Genomic DNA, 24,268 nt, shown 5'->3' on the forward strand with positions numbered 1-24,268 from the left:
GTACGGGTTCTTGTTAATTCTGAAAGGTGGCAGAAAAGCTCGCTCATAATGACAATGATAAATTAGCAACAGTAGGCTGTCAGTGATCCTGGGAAGACGATAAGCCTCCGCAGCTAGTTGGAGATTTCCCCTTCGCGATCTGCTCGAGCAACTACAACGTCTTCTAAAAGTACGGGGCTGGGGGTTGGAGTAATATTAAATCCGGATGGCCAAAATGTTATTCAACACGAGGGACTTAAGAGCGAATATGTCAAGCCAATGACGAAACTAGAAACATACTTGCAGCACCATAACATCACACGTTCTAACTATCAGAAGTGGTAATGAGAGGCTTAGTTAATGTCCAAATTAAAGGAAGTAGCTGCACTTAATTCTGTTTTCACCACAAGGAAATAACAAAGTATCAAGTGCCCAACTTATAGGGTTGATTTTTTTAGTTTGTCAGAATATCTTGGAAAATGTTGAAGCACAACGAGAGGCCAAATGTAATTTCTTCATAGGTAGCCGAATTTGAACAAATTTACCTCTTTTTTACGGACGAGTTTCATGTGTGACATCGGCTTTATAATAGAAGGTACGTTTGTACTTTGGTTCTTGGCAGGTAGTTATATCTAAGCAGCAAAGTGAGCGAGTCGATGATCTCCGGTATGGTATTATTCGGAGTGTCCCATCGGAGAGGACTTTGCGCGGAGTTAACTGGATAAATTATCGAGTTAGAGCGCGCTTCATTAGACGTTTCATAAACAAGGCGCGTGAAATCGTTGAATTAATTTTACTCGGGGCCGATTATACGCCTAATTTATAAGCACGCTAGCTAGCTCTCTTCAAATACAATAGTACTGCAAATAACACACCTCTGTTGTCATTCCAAATAAGTTAAATATCATGAATGGAAAAATGTCCATTTTGTAATATCGATAGCTAAGCATCAGGGATAGATTTAATTTTAGAAGTAGGAATGGACAATGGTTAGTATTTACTTCAGTCCGACTCACAACCCAGAAATTTAAACAAAGATTGTAACTTCAAACTGTACTTGTCCATGGAAAGCCAACACTAGAACAAATTTAGTTCACGTATCTATAGAGAAATGGTTTATTATTCGGGAAAATATTTGTAAGCCGTGTGTCTTAAAGGACTGAGAAAGTATAACGCTACAATCGTGAAATCAGATCAGAGATAATACACCCGACTTAATTACCCATGCATTAAGTCCACATCGTCTATATCTTAATTCAAAATGTAGCAGCTAGTGTCGTGCAAAACTCGTCTAAATTTCGTAAATTTTTAGTCAAACCAGGAACGCTGAACTTTTAACTACAACTTATTAATTAGGATTGCTAATTGTGTCTCTCGTGCGAAAACAGTTTGGGTTTTCAACCATTGTTTATTTTAGAAATGGTTTCATTTCAGAGTTTTTGGATGAAATGTTTGCTGTTATATGCATGATTTATTGAAGAAATGGTTTTTGTTACATACAGGGTTTATTGAAGAAATGGTTTTTGTTACATACAGGGTTTATTGAAGAAATGGTTACTTTCTACGTTATATCGAAAATCTATCGAAGAAATGGTCAGAAGTATTTTATTTCTAAAATATAACATATGCCCATGTAAAATTCATCACGATTAAGGACTTCACCATCCTGTTAAATCCACATATTCGTAGTAACGTTCAAAGTGTAACCAGCATTTCAATATGGATATAGTTTTACAGTATTTAAGACTACCCACAAACAAGCCTACCATTTCGTCTCTGAAAATACTCCCCGAGCTTGTAACTGCCTGGCTCCTGTGTTAAATGAACCTCGAAGAATACATTAAAATTCGCAGCCAAACTACTGAAACCCAGGTGACTTTAAATCTCGTTGGAAAAAGTATTTTTTTTTACAAATGACTCAGCATTTCCAAAAAAATTATATAGAGCATTTTATTTAAATGGACGTGGCAGCCCGTCTCTGCCTAAGCCAACAGTAACATTTTCGAGGGTCTAAGCGTAAGATATATTAAACTGTGAAGGTTCATTTTAAGGATCATGATCATTCAGTTTTTAAGAACATTTGAAATGACTCCTTCAATGTCTTTTCTGGCAAAATATTTTCACTTCGTAGTCACCAATGCTTCAAGGGATTTTTCGTTTTAAAGGTGTAGTAACACCGTAGATCTAACAAGATAAAATAGATTGAAAATCTTCACCCACGGAGGTTCAGTTACGCTGATTCTGAAACTTTGTATATTTGGCCTCTTTATAGGAGACGTTCTTCTCAGCAACTAAGTTGTTCACTGTCAATTCACAAGTGATTTACAAAGTTTTCTAAACTTGATTTCATAAGTAGCTTCCCCCTCGGTTTTTCGCGCACTTGAAAAATGTTACGATGTCTCTTTCAAACGTAGTGGGACAATAAGTCTTTTCGCTAAAGACGGAGGATTTTAAATCCTAATGGTGCCAATGACAAAGTCCTAGAATTACCAGAATGAGAGGACAACAATCGCCCACCGGTATCTCTGGTCAGCGTTGACAAAGGTTTCGTCTCTTCTGCTATATCTATTCATTCGATGACGGTTAACACTAAGAACGGATATAGCTTATCAACCGTACTAATAGTGGCGCTCAATCGTCCTCCGGCTCACGGAATCTCCTTCCGATTTGACCCGTAAAACCCTCTACGGGCTTAATGGGTGTCATATGTCAAGGCGTTAAGTACCCTTCACCAACCATTCTTTAAAGGTTCGAACCGTTTTCTTTCAGCGATAATCTTGAAAAGACCAGTTTACTGAGTTTCATAAGCGTATAACTTTAAGTTTCCATTCTGCATGTTACTGCCCTTTTTAAATGTTTGTTACCCGCTAAACTGCCGTTTTTTTCGGCTACGGTATTTTTATATCACTAATCATTTATCAGAGAAAACTAAAACCGGCGTTAGAGCAGTATGAGCCCCGAAACTAAAGAATCAAAATTTTGAATTACACTGTATAAAAGAGCAAGTGAAACGGTAGGGAAGTTAGCGCTTTCAACAGGCTTAAAATAGTATCGTGAAAATCTCATCATCTGGTCAGATAGATGTCTCTTTTCGCTGAACGCACGGGCCTCGTAATGACTATAAAAGATAGATTCTCTCCAGGTCAGTATAGAATGGCTGGCTTAAGCAACACGAAAGAGGCTTTGCCCCAAATCTGGTCCTCATCAATCTTCCATCGCAGCTCAGAATGGGGAACGACAACTGGGCTTTCACTTCGCACTATCGACATTTTACACCATATTTCAAAGGCAAAAAGAAATAAAAGAATTTGAGGCAGTAGGAGAACCGACGTGTCATTCACGTTGCCTCAGCGCCAATGAAAAAATATGTTTACCGCTCTCAAGTTCTCTGCAATTAAAAACAAATGCACATGCAAAGATTAGTCATTTAGGGAAAATGTGTTTCAACTCTGAAACTCAGCTTTGGAAAACACCAATGTAGTCCATTGGATGACAACGTGCCTTAATGGCCGTTTTAAAGTAACTTTCTAAGCTAGAACAACGTTGATTGGGCAATTTCCCCTTCCCGTTTGTTTACACATGATCTCTGTCTGAACTAATTTACAGTGTCACCTATTAGATGATATTAACGTAGAGGCACATTAAGGGTCGACCCCGTAGTCCCTACTCTTTAAAGTATCCCAAAAGATGGGAAGGAATTGTCGAGAGGGTAAGTAAAAAAGTAACGGCTTATAAGGACTGAAACGTAAAAGCGCCACCTAACCTTACGATCGCTCTTTCGTTTTCTACTTTTCTCTGCCAGCATGCATGGGAGTGGGAGTCAGGAGACTCCGGTGAAAAATGGTGGGGCTAATTTGGGTGGCTCCGTCGTCGATGCATCACGTCAGTCGTCAGCCAGATATCGTCGGCATTTGTGCCTAATGGGTGAAAAGCTTTTACCCGGCACGTACTTCCACCATACCCACTTGGCCCGACCGACCATCAATCATTATCAGCAACGCTGTAGCGAAGAGACCATTCCGTACCCAACCTGATTTTTCATTGTTTCTCTACCATCACCTATTAGGCTTAGAATCATCACGGTCCAACTAAAATTAAAGGACAACGATGTGCGTTGCTTTCAAAACGTATAAACGTACAATCACGGTTCCTTGAACTGTAAAGGGGAAGATTTCCATTCGAAAGTATTAACGTAAGCCAACGGTTCCTTGAAGACTGAGAAGTTCACCTCTGATAGTATTATGCTGGGAACACGGTTTCTTGAAGTGATGATAGGATTTCTACTATGTATTTTCTTCTGAACTTTCGCTTTTCTTTATTAGTCCTTTAAGGATGAGAAAGTGAATTTGTGGAATCATCCATCCATTTTAGTCTCTGTGGAAAAACGCTAGCCCTACTTCTATTCCATCATAAATCTTAACTTTTCCCCAAAAAATTCGTCTAGAGCAATTTTTTATTCACCGCGGCTGAGCTGAGCTCGGAACTCATGCGTCGAGGTTTTTATTAATGACCTCGAACGTTAGAGGGCGCGACTGTCACCCATTCTCCCATTCCTACCCACCTTCCTCCCGAAAGGATGAGTGATGAGATCGTTTCTCGCTCCGGGAGCGCATTAAGACCGACGACCGACTCAACGACTAAACCGCTCGATATCCAAGTCCAAGCCACTCTCCGCCTACTATGCCTATACACGTGATTTTAGGGCATACGTTCCCCTTGCCACATGAGCAACTTCATGGTTCATGTTCGGATTGTCAGTTGCTGTGTTGTATTATGTTCAATGAACCAAATACGGCATCGCCAATATAACCAAGACACATAAATAAGGAAGGAAGAATTAAGGGCCAGCAGTTTGTACATTACCACGATATCGTATTCTTATGCAGTTTTTGTGTTCAATAAACATTCATCATTTCACGAGAAAAAAAGGGTAGACTACCCTCGGTATCGAGTCATCCGAGGGATCCCCCGAGTCTGAGCATACTCATGACACAAAATGCCTATAGATTAAGCACCAATAGCGAGAAGAAGATAAAGTTTAACTTCCATGCCTTACGCTAAAGTTACGTATAAATCGTTAACACGCGTTTTACCTTTGATATAAAGTCAACTCACTCTGACGCTTGCGGTGTTTCTTGGCGCGAGGGACCTAGCCTAATATGGAAGCCCCGCCCCTTTGCTGTCTACCTTTCCTATGGCATTACAGGAATGATGTATCTTGAAGAAAAAGTAGTAGTCTAACAACTATCCACACCGGAATGTAACACTTTTGTGTCTTGTTATTCTCCTCTGGAGTAAAGAAATTTATGGAAGCACTTGCCTTGTGCGATCGGCGTCCAGAAATAGTAGTTGCGATTGAAAAAAAAGTAAAAGATTGACCGTTCAACACGCCATCTTCGTCGTCTTTTCACTTCCGAGGGGTTCATTTATTTCGCGGTGGTGGTCACTGGTCAATACTGAATTTTGCTCATCTCCTATTCGGGGGTCATGGATGTAGTGGATGAAGTGCAGAGCAATTTTTTGGCATAAGATAATTCCCTAGAACTCTACAATGTGCTGTTTTACTGTTTGGCCCTTTGGAAAACGGGCAAGAATATTTTCGTAAGTTTTGGAGAATTGAATGTAAAGCCAGGTGTTGATTTATGACTTCGGTTTCATTTCAACATTTCAGTTACTGGATCCTTACCATTTCTGCGATGAGCTAGTCATTCGCGAAAATTTTGTACACCTGAATTCTGATTTCTAAATTTTTATGTGCTTTCCAATGATTACGGTTATTTTAGGGGATTTCCATAATCCTTACATTGATTTCCCGTTACTACAATCGGTGAAATCATGTAATTTATTAATTCGATCTCATACAGATCGATGAATGACTTTTTTAAAAAAACCTAAAAATGACGTTTATGAAAACAGCTGGCTTCGATAAGAAGTTCTCGCGATCTAGCGGCAGTGAAATGCATGAAAGGTTTGGGGTTTCCGCGCATCCTATCCTTTTGGTTGGGTTTTCCAGCAATTCCTTCCCTACTAATGAGCGGAGATTTATCACGGTTCTCGGAGGGTAAGCCCTTCTTCCGAAAATATATGGACTATAAAAGACTGAAGAAGACAAACCGAGATAATTCCCTTTAGAAAAAGATAAGCACCCTCATCGACCTTTTGTCGTTGTAACATTATGTTCTCCCTTTCTATTGTAGACCCTACTAACGATACAACTTTTAATTTACCGCTGTAATCTGTAACTATTTTTGATTTAAATGAGGCATATTTCTAAACTATTTCACTATGCAGATAGGTCTTTTAATTTTTTCAAAAATCGATAAGAAATCTCTTGATTTTATCTTTCCTTTGCCTTTAAAGCTCAACCTATTTTAGGTAAACAAATTCATCAGCCTGAAATCGAGCGGATGAAAAATGATTTTTGAAAACAAGGCGACTTTTTGCGAACGCCCCCGCGACCGTTAGCGTCATTTATCAGAAAATAAGAGACAAGAGACGTTGTCGCTGAGCTTCTAGCTCAGAGAAACGCCAAAGAAAGACTCAGACAAAGACATTGACTGGGAAAGAAAAAATGCCTAGAAGTTCTAGAGCTCCGATGTCCGGGTTTTTCCCGTCCGATGAAACAAGAGAACTTGTAGAAGATTGTGCTTGGAGAGACCTCAATTGCAAAACAGCGTTTATGAATCGGGAAGGGATGAAGCCATCCATCTTGGGGCGAACTCCCCTTTTGTCACCCTGTCATCTGTCAGTGTCATCTAGACCCCATCACCCATCCCTACACGCAGCAGACATCTAAGCGAAAAAGAAAACCCCCACCCTTACTCTTTCTAATAAAGCAAACGGTAATCATGTTAAATCTCACCGAAGTGCAACGACTTAACGACCACTATTTAAATACTATTTTCGAGAGCACTATTCGAATAAGCGTTTTATAAGGGTAAACCTATGTTCAATTCTTACTTAGTAGTTTCAAGGAGGTGCCATCTCAACTTCTATTTCGAATAGAAATATTAAAAATGTAGTTGTTTTAGGAGGAAAATGTTAACCCTTGGTTGTGCCAAGAGATATATCGCAATTCCTATAGCTATTTTGAATACCAAGAAAATAACATGTTCAATCAAAATTTAACATTATTATTATTTTAAGATAATAACTGAAAGCCTTCAAAAACTTCAAATAATTATTAATGTAAGATCGGGGATGATGCTCCCGTATTAGTTTCTTTCAAACCATATGGCTAATGAAACCATATGGCTAATGAAACAAAGTAACGATTCCCATGCCCTTCATTGAGGCTAGATGGCGATAGCGAAAAGATCACAGACAAAATGGTGGCCTCCATTAAATTTTCATCGTAAGAAGCTTTCATGAAAATTTGCCTCTTGCCATGACAGTGTGTTGTTTTAATTATAGCCCAAATTTTAGAGGACGTAATCCCACACCTGACAAGAGATAGTAATAGCTCATTTAGTGGTTATTATCATGGGAACTATCGTCCTCAAAATATATGGCTATTGATTGATTATACGCATAATGTCGCAAGCATATCTCTCTATGATAATAAAGTTACCGTACTTAATTTTAAATATTCTAAAAGCACTAATATTTCGATTGTATGTACAAATTGATATGAATCTCCACTCTGGTGAAAAAAAATCGGTTAACGCGAGTTCGCATTTTGCTCTTCTATAAAAGACTAGTAGTTGATAGTGATACGCGGTTCTAAAGTCTAGACTCTGACAGCCATGATAAACGAGCTCCTTTTGTTACAGAAACCCTCCCCCCTTTCTCCTTTCCTTCTGGGCTACACATTGCATCCGACTATAAGAATAGAGCCAACGTTAAAATCCGCCTTCAAGGAAAAGTCGCACGAACGAACGTTTTTCGATTTAACGAGTAAAAGAACACTTTGGTTAACGTTAGCACAAAAAGAAATTCATGCAATGAAGTATCAACTATAACCCTTTCACCCCCGTTTTGTGAAAATGCCGAATATTGAGGCACATACTATCACCTGTCTTCAAGTTTCTATATTTTTACGAATGGTCATCAATTATTTTCAAGCCTGCTCTTACACATCTTGAAACATGACAATACTATACATTCATGGATCCAATTTTCTTACGAAACCAGGAGAGCTGATCCTTCTCCAAAGTTCTCCATGGAATAACTTGATCCGGTAGAGTTTGGTCTAGCATTCCTCCATATCTCCAGAATAATCCGGGTTTCGGCACCATAATTTTTTCAGATATAAAGAATACCGGGAAACTTGAATGAATACTTGAAAAATTTCATCACAAAAAGCATGTACTTTTTATATAATTCAACTTATTTAAAACGCCATCTGAATTATCCAAATGCGTTTAGGAAATGCATGATATTAATCTTTCTTAAAATTAGTTCCGTTTCATACAAATGAAACTAGGGTTGTTTTCCTACGTCATGCAAAAAATCATATTTTGGGAAACTGATGTTCACAGATTGTCACTTTAAATTTGTGAGATAAAGCATCTTAGGGTGGGCGGACTTGGGCGAATTTTTACCCTTATCTTATCCTGGAATCTGCTTTCTTCCTCATTCACGTCCCACCAATGCAAATTTATGAAACTTTGAAAGAAAAACCCGAGACAAATTCAAAAAGGGGGAAATTCTCTTTTCCATTTTTGTGGAAGATTTTCCGTTAATTACTTTCCGCATTAAAAACTCTGTAAATTAGCCATAATTGTTTCGCTTTATTAAAAGAGGAACATCCATCATTGGCTGGCCAACGCTTGTCATCACCCCGACCCCACTTGTCGATTAACGGAGCGCATCTCAAGGCGGGTTTAGTGACAATGGTCAAATATATCAAAGTTTAATCGTAATGTAATTAATATAAAAACGAATTCACAACCAGACTAATTTTAAAACCTCTAAATTGACCACGTTTATTTCTTTCGATTCCCCTCCTAAGAAGCAATACTTCATAATACCTAGCAATGAAGCTAGAACCGTAACAAAAGTTTTACTTGACTAGAAATTTTACCTTATTTCGGCCATGTAATCATCATAATAGACCTTTTTGAAAAAGTTTCTGAGCCCGAGAATCTTGTTTAAGAGGTCAAGCGCACGCGCATATAAACCGTATAAACGTCACTGATACGCCCGCGGGCGCCATTTGACCCTGGATTATTGGGATGTAGTTAGGCTTACGGTTTTTTTAACCCTTATAAACATATCTTTAGATAATATTTACTTTACACTACATTTTAATAAATAATAAATATCCAAAAGTAAAAGTTAAATTAATTCTAAACTTGAAAAATATTTGCGAAACTAACCTTTAGTTTTCTTTGTCATTTCAAAATATTTATTTTTATTTTTATCAACAGTTTTATAGCTATTTTCGCTTATAAATTATTAGGTAAACTAAATTCAGGTACTTTTTTTATAAATGAGAAATCATCACGGTTAACATAGAATTGAGATGTTATAACCATCAATACGTTACTGAAAGACCTAAAAAGTCATGTAGCGCCATCTAAGGCATTTTAAACGAGTATCGGTTTAGTATCATATTAAAACAACCGATTCGATACTATCGGAAACCCCGAGTATCGGTACCAATACCGATATGGTATCGGAACCGGTTCATTTTTTGAAAAAATAGCTTCTCTGCCTTATATTGCCAGTTTAAAAAAAAATCCGACGAAGCACGGGCTTTAATAATATAGGCGGCTATGCATGGATGATTTCATAAACACATAACAAAAGACTTATTTATCTGTAAAATGATGACTTAAAATCCTAGCCTTTCTGGCTTTTCCCCGAAATGGTTGAAATTTCATGAGGGGAAGGAACGGTTACTGTTTATTTTTAACTTCATAACAATGTAAGCTTAGCGGTGCGGACGGCCAACACCTACAACACTCTGTACTTTAGTTCCCTGAACGCTCAATACTATAGAGTGAATGGTCAGCGCCTCCACAAAGACGGTCAAGGGTGAGTTTTTAGAATTTAGAATTAAAGTGTAACGAGGACTTTTAGGTTTTGCCTTGAAGAAGTTAATAATGTGAATAGTTTTAAATTTTGAATAATTCTTAAATTACACGTTACAACAAAGAATAGAAAACGTAAAAAGTTAGGTGAACAAAATGGAATGACTGAAGTCCCAGATATTGGAGTTTTTCAGTTTGGAGACATGCTTATAAAATATAAATTATTTGGGAAAAAATGCTTATCTTCAGTTCTCTTCACCAAAATTCTGTTTCCCAAAATATTATGTTATAAAATTTTGCAATATTTTCAAAAGAGCTCGCATCGAAGCTTTACTATTTACCAAACAAGTGCAACATCGTTAAAATTTGCCGCAAGCATGTCCAATGTAGTTCTTGCAAGGAAATATTGCTGATTAAAAGGGATAATAGCGTTTAATTTCATCTACTATTCGTTTTAAATACAACTTAATCATCTCTTTTATCCAAATTTGAATGAACAATTTATAAGTCATTTTGAATTTCCAACACAAGAAGGGGGAACCAATGGAAGCAATGGCCGCGATGCGAGTCATGGAACGAGTGACGTACAACACGTAGAGGGTCTATTTTTGACGTTTTTTTCTGTCTGTGTGTGTGACTGTCTGTTGGTTATCCCCAGGGGACCGCGTTTTCAGTTTGCAAAATCGGAGCCAATGCGTTCTCATAATTAATACCGAAGGGACATTAATGAAAACTGCCTTTGTAGACAAAGACTTGAAAAAGTAGAAGATAAGTGTAGTAAGAGATACCCAAAGTTTCGCAATTTTGTAAGAAGCGTACGGGATTTCGTGTAAATGTCGGACCTCTCGATTTAACTATGACAGTTTTTATAAATTTCCTAATATCTATGTAATAACGTTCTCATCATTTTGAGAAAAATGATTACGAGGTTGTATAATTATTGTTGTACCTTGTACAAATTAAGTTTTGTCATCATGTCCTGTGGATAAGGGAGTGGCTCAGTTATATTTTTGTATATGAAAATAACGGTTTGTTATTACGTTTCTATAGTTACTAAAACACAGCTTTGCATTATGATCATTACCATTTTTTAACATCAATTTGCGAGATCGATTTGTTTCATAAGCCTAACCCTTATGTTTATGCGTAAATTTGCTAATTTATCATTTTTCTCGTACAATCTCATCGTGTAATTTTTCTGGTGCAATGATTTTCGTGAAAGCATAGATTTTTTTTCCAATTTCGGGTTGTTATTTTGAAGGAAACAAAATCTAATTTCTGAAGCGTTGTGTTCATTAGTGAGAATTTAAAAGTAATGTAAAAGTTAATAGTTGGATATTTTTAAAAGGCCTATAGAACAGGACTTTTGGGGTTTGATCTAGAACATTTGAACATAAAGATGAAAATTGGTACATGGGTTGTTTTTGACAGTCCCCTGCTGTAAAGCGTGAGCTTTCGCCGCCATCTTCGAAAATCGCCGTCGGGAATGCCAGTTACAATGTATTCCACACTCTTCTTCAAAAGTTATGAAAATCGGTGTACCTTATAGTTTGGTCGCCATATTGCTGATATCTAGATTCTGTTGTATTCCGTTGTTGTGAATTTCATTTTTCAAAAGGTCACGAAGAAGGAACTTCGCTACGACTCAAATATGTCCATTAAAATTGTCATCGATAGAGTGAGTATTATTTACTTGATCCAGCTTGGGGCAATGTTACGCAACAGTGCCATAATCTTTAGCGCACTCAAAACCACGTCGTTCTACTGAAATCTCTCCTTTAATGTCTTTTCCTGACAAAGAGGGAAATTAATTGAAGTTCATAAGATATATTCTATAAGTTTATCACTGGTTACTGAGAGGTTGTCGTGAAGTGACGTAGGTGAAACATCATAGGCCAAGTACAAACTAAACAGGAAGATGGACTGGGAAACCGAGTGTAGTCAATTCTCGCTTGTCGTTCTCGAACTAGCTCTATATAAGTCTCTATCATTACGAAGTATAGGTATTGTCATACTTATGGAACATATCTTATAAACTTACGCTATCTGCAAAACCTTACCTAATACGTTCCTTGTTAGCTCTATAGGTGAAATCATATATTGTGTTTTACTTGTCGATAATTATGATCTAACGCTAAAACTACGACAATATTTTTCTTGCCGTCTTAAGCAATATTATGACGATGTGCGAAAAACTCTTTACATTACAAAATTCCATCCAGGAGATTTACCAATTCTCGAATTTCTATGCTTTACGAAAGATGGGTAAATTTAGAATGGGTTGCCAGCTCAATTTAGCTCATTAAAAAATGTTGAATATTTATTGTAGAATGAACGTAACGTTTATTCCCACAGATAATATATTTTACACGGTAAGGACTGGCATCGGATTAAAGCGGGTGGAATCACTTGAGCTTGAAAAATTTCAATTATATTTATATTCCGTTTAGGATGGAGATGTTTTTCAGCGTGTGACAACGGTTGACTCTGAGACTCTGACTTATTTAAGTGGATTTAATCGAACTCTAACACACATAAATTTGATTACCGAATATAACATATTGTCATATTTCCAAGAAGCCGAATACCATATATCACTGAGTGGAGTATTTCAGGTCTTTCTTCCAAAGGTGTGTATATATATTCATCTTTGGTAGACTTCTACCAAAACCTTTCACGCTTTCTTAGGTGTGGATGATTATCGTTCTCTTTCTCGTCTTATTCAATTTCTTCGCGATTGCCAATCGAATTGTAACGGGAGCACGCAGGGATTTTTTGGTTTCTCCGCCATTTTCGAGAACAAATACCAGACTGCCAAGAAAGTTTTAATGTCCACCTATTTCGTAGGTAGTTTCATATTGATGGAAATCTTCAAAGCCAACCTGTCTACGAAATTGACGGTTGATATTGACCGTAACATAAACAATTTTGACGATATTTTCAACTACCCCAACAAACGGATTGTAGTGGACAATGACGCAAATCTAATTTTTTCCTTGGAGGTACAAAGAGTGTCCTAAATAACGGCGCACGAAGAAAAAGCTATAATAGACCAAGGCTAATTTAATTGAATGAAGTTGAAACATGTCTTCGATTATAGTTAATGATATTCCAATCCTAAAAGTAATTTATACATTTTGGTTCAAAACTAACAGAGTAACATGTCTTTTAGTATGTCGGGAAACACTTCTTGTAGTTTCTCTATACAAATTTCTTCAAGTATTAAATTTTCTCGGTTTTTATTTAACTTTACTTCTCAGTTTAAGTGAATAACTTAGGGATACTTTGTTCATGCACTTGCACCGCAATCCTTCAAATGACTTGAACGATATTTATTGTTTGCGAAACAGCCGAAGTTATTTTCTTCGTGTTTCGATGAAATGGATAAGGAACCTAGTGTCTATTCCGATTGTATTATTGACATACATGTTTATGGTATAGGATATGCGCACGGGTGTTATGGGGGAAATCGCACAAAGATACGTACAATTCTCCAGAAAGGAGGGAGACAACGACGACGTCTTCAATGAAGGGAACGCCATCTTCATTGGCAGAATTCGTCATTTTGAGTACTTTTGTCTTCACAACTACCGAGCTCAAAAAGCTTTACATTACGGTAGCGATAATTTCCTTTCCGTTGCACACGCTTTTCAATTGTCCAAGGCGGCTTCGACTTCAGTGAAAGACGCGGTGAATAAAAGGTAATAGGCATTTTTATAAGCAATATCGTTTGGTAACATTTTCTCTACGGGCCAGACTTATGAACTTTTGGGAAACTGGACATGATATCAGAAGCAATTATCTGTTGAACAGGAAAGCGTGTTCAAAATATCTGAACGTAAAACAAAAGTTGGAGTTCTCGAAGACATCCCTCGGTGATGTTGGCGCAATATTTCTCGTGTACATCTTTTCATTGATGATGTCCTTTTTGTTAATGCTTGGCCACTTACGACACGCTTTCAAAAATAGAAACAAGGAATAAAGACTCAGAGATCTTGAACTGCGAACCTACAGCTTGCACAAAATATTACAAAAACATCCATCTGGAACCGTACATCACGCAAGAAACGGACAATACTATCAATTTTGAATGAAAAACGCGTGTTAGAATTTAAAATATTTTGTTTTTCAAAGTGTTCGTAGTGACGTATGAAATTTTAAACACGTTTCTAGTGACGTAGGAGATTTTAAACAAGTTTCAAGTGATGCAAGAGATTTACCAGTTTATAGCGATGTAAAAGATATGGTAAAGGTTTCTGGTAATTTAGGACATCTAAATGACGATTTCCCTTTTGGTAAAGTTTGGCCAGTTATTTAACAAAGACTCAGAGGTCTTGAACTGCGGACCTACAGAATGCACTGAATATTATAAAAAACAAGCTAGAAATGAACAAGGCTCTGTAAACTTTGAGTGAAAAGCCACGTTTCATTTTAAAAATATATTTTTCAAATTAGTGTTTCTATAGTGATAGACAAGATTGTATTGGTGTTTCTATCCAGGTAGCAAAATCACGTTGACACAAAGTTTTAATATAATGTTGAATAAACGTGCCTTTCACACATTGCGCAACATCTTAAAACACGGTATTTCCAAATGTGATTAGTTTGTAAAAAATTACGTTAATGTTCCGTATCGTGTTTTGTAGAACGTGTATTACTGATTAGATTAACGTGTTTACATAACCACACGGAGTAAAAACTGAGGTCTTATACCTTCAAGTTGTTGATTATAATATGGCATGATCTTGAAATATTATTGCACAAAAATTCTAACCCTAGCGTAGATACAAAAATATATTCCGTTGTATACCTGTACCCCTCGCCTGGTTCCCTATAATGGAATCTCGGGCATGAGTGATCTGGCGAAACCAGGGTGTAGCCACCTAGTTAGATAAAAGAGTTTCAGTGGTGTAGTTTTGGTTTGAGCCACCGGGGACGCCTCTTCGTTAACGACCCGGTATACACGATTCAATCAGTTATACATCGGAAGAAAATTCAGCGAGACCAGATGTCCATAACATACGGAATCTATAGTGGTATAATTCAGTGTAAGAGAAAAAATTTAACAAAGCTGTGGGAATACAAGCCTCCGAAGGGCGAACTTCGGTCCTACATCGCCTCACCTTCAGAAAAGTCATGCCGGCGGAGTGAAAATCATGTAGTTAAGAAAGGGTGAATATGAAACCTGATTTTAAAATAAAAAAAGACACCCAGCTTGTATGTCTGTCTGTTAGTAACGGTTTCATAGCGTTTAGCTTACAAAATATGATTAGTTACCTTAATAAACGTATTTTTATATATTAAGCATTCTCATGTAAGATTAATTTGGTTGTTGTAAGGTTAAAATACAAAATGTTAGCATGATGGGCTAACAAGATTTTGTTTGTTCATTTTTGAGTAACGTTCTTAAATTTTAGTCGCAGGAAGTACATTTCCACGTTCAAGAATTAAACGTAAACAACGCATCTGGGGATTGAGTATGTTTATTCTTTCGATTTCAGCTAAAACAATCTCATCGCATAACCAAAATTAGTTCATGCTAAGTTACTTCCAGCACATTAACTATATTCGACAGAAAACTATTATCTTATCTAATAATCTTATCATTTCATGATTAAAAATTTAATATTAAAATGAAAATGTGAGCTCCTTGCATTTTATCATTGTTAGATATATTCTTGGTATAAAATGATGTAGGTCCTTGTCACTTCAAGTAGTGAACTTCCATACCGTTGAATCAAATGGTAATAAGATTTTCCCCTGAAAAATATGCTGCGTATTCCTACGAGGGAAGAGTTACGGTCTGAAGGAGATACACCTTTGATGTTTCTTCGACTAACTGGTTCGTTGTTGGAACAAATCCTCATTGGGGAATTGCTATCATCTGATGCTCTCTATCCGATTTCGTGGACTCCCTTAGGCGCCGGCGGTTTTCGTCTTACCAAACCCCAAATCAGTTTATTCCCTACTACTACAAACTGCCCTTTATCCCACTACGAATTATTCATATTTGTTTTCCAAGCCCCGTATAAGCAAACTTTTCAACGAACCAATTTTCGTGCATACCTAAGCTACTAAACCCACTTGGGAAGGAAATTAAGGCCTGCAGAGAAGAGGCTTATGAAACGGCACTGCCTCGGACACTAACTTAACCCCGAAATGGAAGTTATGCGAGAATAAACGCATAGGATTTAGCACGAAAACAAGAACAAAATATACTAAAACCTCGCACCATGTAGTTCTAAAGAGAACCATTAAATTAGTCATTTTTAGCAATCCTAGTGCTTTGGAAATTTGGGTGACCATAATAAGTCGACATCGGTATATGGTATAGAGATGTAGCAAAAACCAGAAATTATATAGCTATAGGTATAAGTTCATAAGATGTTTTCCATAAGTTTGCGACTGGTTTCTGAGAGCTTGTCATGAAGTGACGAAGGTAAAACGTCATTGAATTTCGTAACGCGACGCTTGGTGAGGTGATGTCAAAGACTTAGGACAGCTCTAGTAATATGCTCCTACTAAGAGTAGCATTACGAAGTATAGGTAGTGTCATAGTTAAGGAACATATCTTATAAACCTATGGTGTAGGTCAACGTCGGGTAAATGTCTTTTGCAAAAAAATAAAGCTATGTTTACCAATTCACAATGCTATACTGCTAGTCCCTTTCCTACATATTCCTTGGTAGCTTCTTGTAAAAAGATTATCGTTGGAAAGGTCTTACTCTACGCTCTTTAAAAGAAGAGGAGAAATTTGTCGATTTTGAGTCTCTGGTGTCGCCATCGATAAAAAGGAGCTCTTTTATATCAAAGAGGTATCGGTTACGATCTGTAAACGAGGCTAGGGGGTAAAACCTTATTTTGATTCACTACGACGCGGATAAAGACAGACAAAACCCTCTGAGAAATCAATTTTACTCTCGACCCTGCTTTGATACACATACTCAAGATTGCAGTAACAATATATGGACCTTAGTTAAAGGGGCAGTCTCGCAAACTATATCATACAGTTATGAGCTAAGTTGTTTTGTATGATCACTCAAATGTGAATTTTTTCAGTGCCTTTTACTCAGTAGCTATTTGACTGATTATTCCATTTCATGGAATTTGTAATGGAATCGAACTGGACAAAGTCGCTGTATGACTTGTAAGAAAGTAAAGCTATGTCTATCAGTCGGTTAGTAACGCTCTTAAAGCGTTTTACTTGCACGACATGATTACAATCATCAATATTATGGATTTAAACCTTTAGCCTACCGGATAGTACCCCGGTACACAATGATATATAAATAAGTCATGAATAGTAAAATGAAGGATAGTTTTCAATTGGAAACTATGTCAAACCATATTGGGATTTCAAAATGTGTTAGTCGTGCAAACTTTATGGTGCGAATCGTTATACTTGACCTTTTAAAGGTTGAAGACGAAAATAGATGTTGGGGTGAGAGGGCGCTGTCGGCTATATTATAGCGAGATATACTGTTTAATACGTGGCAATATTTTCATTGCCTTCTTCCATAAGAAGACGAGTGTCTTTCGACGATTGCGTTAAAGCCTCCCAAGTTACCCTCATAGTTATACTCGAAACAAGATGTGAAAAACACATTCTATTGCCTCACTTATAACCCGATATGTAGGAGGAAAATATCCAACAGTAAGCTACACTTGGTAAACTATTTTGGAAGTAAGCTTATATGAAGTAAGAGTTCAAGAATGAAAATGTAGCTTCTACCATATCATCCAAAGCACAATTATGCACTAAAGTTAGCAAGAAATAATAAAGTATAAATTCATTGTTAGAAAATGGACCTGGTGTTGCCTGTCATCCTGCTTGAAGTAATTGTTACTTTTCAAGCCACCATTTGAAAAGATGGCGGCATGTTCATCCCAAAAAGCCATAACCAGTCGCAGTGTACAAAATATTAATGAAATGCTGTTGAAACTGGCAGACGTTATGTCGTAAAGAATTGTTACACATTTCTTGCCTCCAATTCTCAAGTTGGCCACGGACTAAAAAATATTTCTTATTACGTTTCTAGTGTTTCAACCTTTTAGGTTAATGGGTTTGCTCTATACGTTATCAGTCAGTCTTATACTGACACAGATTGTGCCATTCATTTTTAGCCAAAACTTAGACGTTTCTACAAAAGAAAATGAGAAAATTGGTAATTTAAAAGTTTAAGGAAAACCTGGGAAAGTCTGGCAATTTTGAAATAAAGCTTCGGTAATGGGTGATGCCGAATGTGTTCGTGAATTACGAAAGTGGCTTACAGATAAGTACTTTCTCAATCAGAGTGTTGTGGTCGCGACTAAAAGTAACTAGAAATAAGAGTCGGCGTAGCGAGGTTTACAGTTTATATCTTTCACTGTGGCCGTTTATAAATGCGACATGGAAAAGCATCTCTTGGCCTTTACTTCAATCAACGATCCTTTCTCGCTCTTAAAGGAACACTAAAATCACCCAATATTTTTTTAACTCTCAGATCATGTAGCTGGTTGGTTTTACCACAAGCCTGTTTCCTTGCATGAAACATTTTCTTTTTAGTGTGTATGGACAGCGCCATCTAGTTTTTCTAAATTACTTTTAAAATTTAAAAAAGTCATCGTGTAAATATATGATTATTTTGATTATCAAGAAAATTCCACAACATTCTCTCTTTAATACTTCTTCAATTATTTCTTGTTTTTCCGAAACCAAAGGTATTAACTTGTAAAGAACCTTTTTTTCAAATACCAATATTAAAGGATGAAACTAGTAAAATTAGTACAAGTAAAATTTCCCACTAGAATATCTTTCATATACGTATTCAATGTGTTGTCAGATGATGGAACATCATAAAGTAACCTCTTTTTTGTACATTTATAGGCCAATACATTATTGACCAGGGTGAAGAGAACAATACAGGGCGTAGAGGTGCGTCAAGAAGCGCAGCTGGGGGAGTGAGAGTTCGCTAGCCTCCCGCGCATAGTGTACACTGGCTCCATCTTCCGTTGCTTCTTGTCGGGAGAGACCCTTGCGCGTTCATTTCTCTAAAAGCATTTATAGGAATGGTCTATTTGGGAGAGATAGACCATCGAACTTAAAGCACGATGATTCAATGTTGGATATTTAAGTATCCCGTTCTCCGGCTCGACTGAGAAGCGGCAAGCGCTGCATCGTATAAAAGAGTAAATACGATATGTCCCCAGGGAGAGTCAATGGAAAGCGGGGACAAGGAAAAAAAGCCTTTTCTTCAGGAAATCCACATAAGTAGGATAAAGAAGAAAAAAATGTGGAGTAACACGCCTTGTTACCTTCGCCACTTCCACTGGCAAACTCTACTCCCACCCCAAACTCTCAACTGAAACAAGGTTCACAAGCCCTGATAATGATAAAATTTGGTCTTTTTGAGAATTTTTTTGGTAATTGGTGAAAAATAACTTCATAGAATGCAATATCGACTTCTGCTTCATTATCATCGTTAGGGTTAAGATGTACGAGGCGATTGCCAAGGTTACGAGAAACATCTAGCCTCCCATTGACAGGGCTACCACCAAAGGTTCACGCAATTGCGGATTTTCCTATCATTTATTGTGAATCAATCGCCGCCATAAATTTCCACAAATTGTTAAAGAGGCATACACTTGAATACAAACGTCAACAATAGCTATGTTTAAAATGATTTTAGGAATAAAGTTTCTTAAAACAATTTAACTAGAGTTAAGGTAAATTAATGACGATTAAAATAATTAATATCAATTTTATTTATTTATTTAATTGCGTCTCGACTCGGAAAGGTTTATTTTCGTTTTCAAACTTGTTATCATCGGCCTTCCGAAACCTTCAGACAAACAATCCAAAGTTTTAAAGTATTTCAGAAGTTTAAGAAGTTTCCCTTCTGGAAAAGGTATATTTTGTAGATTTATATTTGTCACGGCTTTGTTCTCTGGCTAGAGTATTCGAATAAAACATGAAGCGAGTTGATCTTCATAGCATAGTAGGCTGGAGAATCAGAACTACTCTACTAACTTTATAAGGAATCGCGAGCGTCTCAATTTCCTTTTAAAAATATATGAAAACCAAAGCTAGATATAGTTCAGCAAGAATCCAATGACTATCTATGATCTGTTTCATCCCACAGGATTTGAGAAACGTTCAGTTTCAACTCCGTCAATATTATCGAACGGGTGTATCTGAGATTGGCTGTACGTAATATTGTATGAAGCGAAACTTGGGTGTAAGAGTGGGGCATCCTGTTTTAGTAAATTTGTAATAAACTCCTGACACTATCCATGCAGTTATTTGATTGGACAATTTTAATTGACAATTGCATTATTTTGGAGATAGCTTCATAAACATTGGTCCAGTGTATAGTAACCAATGGAAGACTAGAGTTTGCCATGATCTATCAATTATCCACGCCGTTTTATCTTTATCCGTGCTCGAAACTTTTTTATATCGTATTATGTCCACAATTTTGTTCATAAATAATCGATTATCCACTAATTTGTGGATAATGGATAGAAAATGCCCAGGTTTATAAGATTGGATTATCAAATTACAGAATTATTACTCTTCTGATAACATTTTTAACAATAACTTAAAAATACAAAGTCCGTGCTGAAAGTGACATACCGTTGCGAAATATTGGTGTCATTGCATAGGATAAGTTGAACAGCAGCGGAATCTGCTTCAATATGCAAAAAGAGTCGACGTACTCCCTGGGGATACAGAAACTGGTCCCGATGGGCTAACACTTCAATGTCTCTAAACATCAAAGTGGTGACTTGTATTTTTAATACGTTTCTTATCTTTGAAGACTTACCGGTGCACCTAAAGAAATCAAGGACTGTACTGCTACCGAAAAACGGTGATCTTTCGAAGGCTGCTAATTGGAGACGTGCAGTTGACTTCCATTATGCCCAACAAGCGTTCCTACCTTGTGATGGAATTAGCGCGAATAAAATGCTTCTGGACTTGGCATTAAACCAGTCTAAAAAGAAAATGAAGGAGATCAATGCGATATCAATCGATCTAGCGAAAGCCTTCGATAGTGTCTCGCACAATTCAATATTCCGGTCCTTGAGGGCAGCGAGAATAGAGGGCGACTTAATCGAGTACGTTGCAAACTCGTACCGAGAATGTTCCACTGCCATCTCGTGTGGTGATGTGCGAACGGATAACATTTTATTCTCAAATGACTTGAAGCAAGGTGATCCCCTATCTCCCCTGCTCTTTAACTGTGTAATGGACGGATTGGTGCGGTCACTACCCAATCATTTTGGGTTCAAATTTGAAGATGTGTCGTGCAACATAATCTGCTTTGCCGATGATAAAATTTTACTATCAAGTAAAGCTGGTATGAACTCTCTTCATAAGATTCTTGAAGAGATCTTAACTAAACGTGGATTGGCTCAAAATATTCAGAAATGCAAAGCATTAGTGCTTACGAAACTTGGGAAACGGAAGAAACTCATAACTGATTCTAAATTTCTATTCAAATTATCTGACCAAATGATCGATTACATAACGAGGGATAATCTTCTATCGTACCTTGGAATTTAATTCTCTCTTTCTGGGAAGAATAAACCCGATCGTACCTCATGTCTCGATCAAATGTGCAAATTGAAAAATTCTTCACCGTCCCTTTAAGAAATGAAACGTATTGACCGAGTAGCTCATCACATGTGGAACACACCTACATTCCCAAAAAATTTAAGGGGCGAAATTCTTTCAAGGAGACCCAGCTTTCCGTGACAGACTTTAGTTTGGTCCGAGAAAATATGTTACGAGAAAAAACTTTGGGTGTTCAACTGCCGTTTACTCTACAGTAAATACGTTCGGCCTCGCCTTGGGATGTTAACTTTTATGAACACTCGTTCGTCAGCGAAAGCCTGACACACAATACCCTCATTTTTTAGCTGGTGAAATAGCTCCTCGATGTTGATTATCTCCTTGTGGTGACGCACATGAATGAATTAACGAGATTCCCATTGTCCGTATCTACTTGGTAATCTTTTTTTACCAAGCCTTTGCATTCACTATCGTTCCTCCCTTGAGTCCCTTTCCCAGAAAAGATTCCTTCGGCCACTAAGCGACCTTTACAAGCTCAATGTTTTGCACAAATTAAGGGGGGGGGGCATTTATAAAATTCATCATCTTATAAATTATTCTTTAAATTTTATTGGGCAAAGATATTGATCACATTGCACACGATGTATTCAATTATATTGAATATATTTAATCACAGTGAAAAAGTTGATGTTGAGTCCATGGACCGTGTGAAATTTCATTGACCAAACTAAACGTATAAATCGTTAAATACACAGACTATAGTTTTAATCGAGTGTGAAATATTGTAGCATTATATTTGAACTTTGACAAATATTAGTCTGGACAAAGTTTTATTTATACTTTGTAACTTAAATAACGGGACCCACGTTTTTTGCACAAATTATTGAGCGTGTAGGGTGCCTTCTACCGACGAGATCTCGTTGGTATTGCTTCGACCATTCCATTTACTATCGTTCTTCCCTTCGTAACATTATTTGAGAAGTACAGTCCCGGACAAAAGTTGTACGCACCAGGAATGGAAGCTCGGGACTTTTTTGTCTGGACCTTTGGTTGACCAAACTACTTCCGGCTTAAGAACTTTGGAGTTTGGGAACGAACCGGAAATTGATATTTTATTTTCTTTCGCCTGCTTCGGCTCAGCTGTTCGGCTTTGCTTCGGCGCAAAACTAAGGCTTAGCGCTAAGATTTCTTCGCTTTTGTTTTTGAGCACGGATAACATGAAAGGAAATTTGGACTCAAAAATGATATCTAAAGGTAAACATAATTTTGGATTTAGCTCGTGTTAATTACTACATAATATATGTTACTCTAATAGATTCGGTTTTGTCTGCATTGAAAAGCAGCTTAGCCACCATGGCTCAGCACATAAGTGATTATTCATATTTAGATGTTTGTCCCTTTCTAAAAGACCTGTATCATTTAAATGAGGAGCAATTCACTGTTGTTAGTCAAAATCTTTATGAGATTATTTCTGAAGATATTAAGAAGAGTAAAAGCCGTGAAGATTATTGTTTTAAAACACACAAATTATGCTTAGATGTAATGGTCAACTAAAGGTTTAAAGGAATATTTGAATCATTTCATTCGTTCAAGCAGCTGCCTTGCACGTTACAGAAGTTTTCAATGAGCTTATTTTTCCAAGATTTTTTCCAAAAGTTAATGTTGGTACTAAGAATTGGTGTCGAAGAGTCTGTTTTAAAAGAAATTAAAAAGAAAGAAAAGGAATTAAAACTAAGAAAGAACTCAATTTGCCGTTGAACCAACTATTTAGTAATAAGAATCTGCAGCCGAAAAAACGTCTGGATACATTACATTACATTGCAGGATTTATTATGCGAAGGCTAAATCAGTAGAAATGTCCTGCAGTTATTGTTAATGCTTTATTAAAGAATAAAACTTCTGCTTCTGAATGTGATAAAGAAAATGCTAGTGAAGATTATGAAGCCTGGACGCGTGCTCTCGATAGAGGAAAGTTAATACTCGTAACAGATGAATATTTTGATTTGTTTCAAAATATGAAAGAGATTTGTGACAACTTTTACAAGTACAATGTTTCTCAGTTAAGAGGGGCAAAAATTAAAAATCTGGCATCTAAGGCAATTTTGGAAGAACTCACAGATGACTGGAAAAGCCTAACAAACGGAGACATTATATGGTTTCGCAAAGTCATAGACATTTTTTGAATACAAGGGGTAAAGTACTTGTCAAAGATTGCAAAGAAGAATACCAATACGAAAACAAGGAGTCAATAAAGAGAAAATTAGCTCTCAGGAAAGCCCTTCAAGAAAAGAATAAAACTGAGGGCCAGAAATCTAGAAATCGTAGTGGCGGAAAAGAGAATTCTCCGAAGAAGAAGGTGACAAAATTAAATAAGCCTAATGTGATAGCTTCAACTAGTCTCTCTGTTGATAGTTCAAAGGATTATAGTTTTTTAAATGATGAACCAGACGCAGATTTGTTCCTACAATATATTTAATGTTTGAAAATAAAATGGTTACATGTTCCTCAGTTGAAAAAATTAGTAATTCATGAATCAAGTTTAGTATTTCCGCCAATTGCATCTAGGAACAACCCTTTCAATGATTTAAGTTTATCGATATTGCATTGATATTGCCACACTGAGGGATTATTATTTCTTCCACCAGCAGCCCGGTGCCGTCCAAACTCCTGTTCCAGAATGTCTTGATTCAGGTGCTGAGTTAGTATATATGATGCTCCTTTTTTCAGTAAGAACTTTACAATTGCTGATGTTGATAGC

At 37.0% G+C, this 24,268-nt stretch overlaps 1 long non-coding RNA gene across 1 annotated transcript; it reads left to right on the forward strand.

The window, feature by feature from the left end:
- Positions 1-22,682: 22,682 nt before the first annotated feature.
- Positions 22,683-23,194, forward strand: LOC149683416 (uncharacterized). Its single transcript, XR_016384202.1, has 2 exons — positions 22,683-22,764; positions 22,826-23,194. It is a non-coding gene; the product is annotated as an uncharacterized LOC149683416 (long non-coding RNA).
- Positions 23,195-24,268: the final 1,074 nt, after the last annotated feature.

Source organism: Phalangium opilio, unplaced genomic scaffold (assembly GCF_054372755.1).
Source record: "Phalangium opilio isolate 3A_F unplaced genomic scaffold, DU_Popi_V2 ptg000037l_1, whole genome shotgun sequence".
NCBI classification, from domain to species: domain Eukaryota; kingdom Metazoa; phylum Arthropoda; class Arachnida; order Opiliones; family Phalangiidae; genus Phalangium; species Phalangium opilio.